We start from the raw sequence: 4,431 nt of genomic DNA, 5'->3' as shown, positions 1-4,431 counted from the left end.
CAAGGCATGTGTGCAAGCTTGTTGCAGGCTTTGACATTGCAACCATCTTGAAAAGCATAGAGGAATCCCATTAGAAGTGCATGCTCCAGGTTCATATGATATAAAGACAACAGTACTGCTTCACATCACAGCTTGGACATCAAGAGCAAGTGGGATAAAACAGCAGACATGGGGGAGAAGGTTTAAAATATTCACAAAATACCTGAGCAGTTCTGGGTGGAGGATCTCTTTCAGAAGGTCCCAGAGATGGTGACGGGCTGGTACTGGTGGCATTCTGAGATGCAGCTGCTTTTCTGTAAGCATGGTCCAACATTTCACATTACAAGGCAAAAATATCAACAGTCATGGCTCTTCCCTCACAGGAAAAACGGACCTTCATTTCCCCAGAGGGTTTTCTGAAATGCTTGTTGTCCTGACTGAACTTACTGAGAAAGGGTCACCTCCAATGTCTGTCTATCCCTTTCACTGTAGCCAGGCCAATCTTCCTGAATGTCTTTAAAGAAATGTTCCTTCAGACTGAAAGAATCCTCATTTGCATCCAGGTTGGCTACCTAAGGACAGACAATTCAAACATACATGTTCACCTGAAGGCAGACTACACACGTAAGACTGGTACTGCAAAGCTAAAGCAAAGCTGAAAAGGAAATCATGCACCAGATTTCCAGGACTTTTGTTCAATGTGAAGAACAGAGCAGCTGACATGTAAGAGGCAACAAGATTTAACAGGCGTGGTCCATTTGGGCTGTAGAAATTTGGATGTAAGTAAATGCCTAACTGCTGTAAGCAAAGGAGGAAATGGACACTGTGAAAACCTCTCCCTGCACCAGGCATCCAGGAGTTTTGGTCTTTAACACAGCTTTGAGAGTCAAAGTACATTATGCCAGAAGTCTCAGTCTTCCCCATTTGAAATACATGGACAGGCCAGGTTTTTCCTTTCTGTTTCCTTTTCTTTTAAGTAGGACATGAAGAACATCATCTCCACGGGCAAATCCCTATTTTTCCACCCTCAGGAGGACTCCGGCTGCCCTCTTGTTTCACCCAGCTGCATTGCCATGGCAGAGCACAGCCTGGGCCTCTAACAGGGCACGTTTTCACCATCCCATGTTGCACCACAGGATGCTGGCATTTGTCTCTGCAAACAGAAGTGCTTCTCTTTCTCAAGGGCTTGCTCAGAGGAAGCTTCAGCTTTCTATGGAACACTTGTATGAGATAATCATCCTAGAGCTACACTTCAACAGTTTAAAAGTAACCAGGATACCCAGAATCAGGAATTCACTTCCTAAAAGCAGAGCTAAGGCGGTGTTGGAAGAAGGAAGGCTGGGAGTATAAGAGCTCAGCAAATTCACCCAACTGGTTTTTCATCCAAAACCAACACCACCTCCCTTTGAAGTTGAGAAAAAGGTGAATAACAGTTTTCAGGATGAAGTGCTGTTCACACAGGCCTTTCAGAATGCAAACCAGTACCTTGAGGCAGTTCACACTGCAAACAAGAAAATACTCCTTCAAAATCTCCTTAAACATTGACATAAAGAAAGAGAAAGGTAACATTTTTTTCACCTCTTACCCTCTAAGGAGCTGAGCTCTGAAATCCTAGCATCCCTTCTTTCATAGCTAAAAAGGAAATATTGCCACTTGAGATGCTACTTAAGGCTTGCATAATTCAGCAACAGCCTACAGGGATGGGGAGTATTGAAAAAGGAAGGAAACAGCCACTGCATCCTGCAATCAATGTCAATTGTATGAATGATAAAGAAATAAGGACATCAAGTGATAAAGAAAACCAGCAGAAGTAAAAGCACAACAGGAAAAGTCACTGAATAATAATAGGGTTCCAAGGAAGCTGAAGACTCAATCCACACAACAGCAAAGAACCCCTGTGCTCAAAGCTGGGCCACCACCTCTATCATGGGGGATTTGCCTGGAACACCCTTCCCTGGAAGGCAATCCCCACGGATCCCAGCAGAAGCCAGGTACCATTGAGAGGCCACCAACTCCATTCAAGTGAAATGCTGCCCTATGCAGCTACCAAAATTCTCTCCTCTGAAACTTGTCCCAGGATATTTTAAGGGCCTCAGCTAACTGTTTCACCTAGTTGAGAGTTTCACCCTGTCAAGTTACTCCATGAAGCAGTTAAACAGTGCAAGGAGAAGCGTGAGGATTAAAAAAAGGCATGAGAAGCAACAGCATTACAAAGAATGTATCATTGCCAGCCATTCTAGAAAAACAACAACAATGCCTCCGAAGTTTGGAAGGTTTCTTTCTTTCCTCACATGGACTTGCCGTTGGGGGAAAACTGGGTCAAGCTGGTGGAAAAATGTAAACAGGGAGCATTTCCTTAGCGTCTCCTTAATTTCTGATTGAAACCCTGAAGTAAGACAGCTAAGAGGTAGCATTGCCAGCAGCAACTCCAGGATCTCACCTCCTGAAGGATCGTTCCAAGGGATTCCTTGTCCTTTTCCACAATTCCCTCTCTCTCTAAGTGAGAAAGTAGCTCTGCCTTCTTGTAATTCTTCAGAGCCAGTAAATGAATCACCCGATCTCTGATGGGATGTTGAGAAACAGTCCTGAAAGGTCTCTGGAAGAATTTGGCAGGGTTCGTGGGCATCGTTCTCTTCCTCTCAGGAGCAAGGTCTGGAGAGCTGTGTGGGGCTCTCCTGAGCTCGGGAATTTTCACTTCAGTAAAGGAAAAACAGAGGAACAATTGTCAGATGGGGGGTTGGGAAACAGCAAGGAAGTTGATTCAAAAGGATGTACTGACACTGTTGAAACTCTGTTCGGCATTTATGGATCAGCAAAGATGCAAACAGTAAAGCATTAGGAAGCAACAGTCATTAAAAATACCTGGTAAAGGAGTGAGTGATATTGGAGGGGTGGTATTTATGAAGAATTACTTTTATGCATGCTGCTTTGATATGATTTCCCAACTTGTAAGCCCAAGCATTGGCTATGTCAAGAATGACTCGGACAATGAGATTAAATGCACCCTCAGAAAATTTGCCAACACCAGAGGTCTGAGATGCCATCCAGAGGGACATGGAAAACCTTGGCCAGTAGGGCCCTGGGAACCTCATCAGGTTCAACCAGGGCAAGAGCAAAGTGCTGCGTCTTTGGGTCTGGGACATGCCCTGGCACCCAGGCACGCTTGGGGATGAAGGTGGGGAGGACTTGGAGGTGCTGCTGGATCAGAGGCTGGGCATGAGCTGGCAAGGTGTGCTGGCAGCCCAGAAAGGCAACCGTGTCCTGGGCTGCATCAGGGGAAGCGTGGCCAGCAGGTTGAGGGAGGGGATATGACACACCAGGCACTGTTCTGAAACCAGGAACTCATGCTTGATGGCTGATGGAGACTTCATGAGAACTGGTGAGAAAACCAGGAACTTTGTCTCTTCCATGCCACACACAGAGACTGACCTTTCTTGACACGCTCCTTCAATCTGTCAATGTAGGTCCAACTTTTAATGCCTTTCTCCACTTGCTGTTCCTTGGACCATGCCTCTCTCAGTTTGGCCTGCAAACCTAATTGCACAAACATCACACACTTCAATTCCATAGAACAGTGTAAACGTGCCAGTTCTAGAGTGAAGGCACTGCTAATGTTTTGAGAAGTTCAATCCGATGGAGATACAGAAACTTCCCACAGCATTCAAGCAAAACACCTCCTAAAATCATACCCCTGAATGACTTCTAACAAAAAGTACATGAAACCATGACCAAAGATGAAGATGAAAATGAGGTAAGAGTTCTTCACCCAGAGAGTGGTCAGGCATTGGGAAAGGCTCCCCACAACTTAGTGGGCTCACGGCACCAAGTCCAGCAGAACTCAGGAAGCATTTGGACAAGGACCACAGGTACCCGGGGGGATTCTTGGGGACAGAGCTGCACTTGCATATCCTTGTGGATCCCTTTCAAACTCCCATATTCTCTGATTCTGTGTAAAAGCCCAGTCCCTAACTGGTCCTTTATGGAGCATGTTGCAAAGGCACCCTGTACCCTACCAGCAACCAGACCTGCCTCACCTGAGATTCTCTGGGCCAGCCCAAAGCAGATGTGGCACCAAATTCCAAAATTGACTCTCTAATGCCAGTCCTCACACCCCAGGTATTCAATCTTAAATATTCCCTTAGGATCTATGTAGACCACCACCAAGAATGACACAAATCATCACTCACATGTGAAACAGAACGTCCCCAATGAGAAATTCAGAAGTTGAGTTTTGTCTCTCCAAAAGCCACCATGATGCTGCCTTAAAATGCTGTGCACTAGGCTAAGGCAGAGCAAGAGCTGCACTTGCAGGGGCAGGGATGTCCCTGCAGGCAGGTGACTGCAGCCACAGCCAGGTGAGAGCCTGTTTTGCTCAGGGCAGCTGGCTGGACCTGGCTCAGCTCACTGCTGCAGGCAGCACCACTGAGGGCCTGGAAGGGGAATGTGCACCTG

General features: G+C 46.3%; 1 long non-coding RNA gene across 1 annotated transcript; it reads right to left on the bottom strand.

Moving 5' to 3' along the window:
* Positions 1 to 445: 445 nt before the first annotated feature.
* LOC143692061 (uncharacterized) lies at positions 446 to 3,485 on the bottom strand. Its single transcript, XR_013179943.1, has 3 exons — positions 3,409 to 3,485; positions 2,420 to 2,673; positions 446 to 551 (listed from the first exon to the last, which is right to left on the bottom strand). It is a non-coding gene; the product is annotated as an uncharacterized LOC143692061 (long non-coding RNA).
* Positions 3,486 to 4,431: the final 946 nt, after the last annotated feature.

Source organism: Agelaius phoeniceus, chromosome Z (genome assembly GCF_051311805.1).
Source record: "Agelaius phoeniceus isolate bAgePho1 chromosome Z, bAgePho1.hap1, whole genome shotgun sequence".
In the NCBI taxonomy this organism is placed as follows: Eukaryota; Metazoa; Chordata; class Aves; order Passeriformes; family Icteridae; genus Agelaius; species Agelaius phoeniceus.
This window is presented reverse-complemented; position numbering and strand designations above follow the sequence as displayed.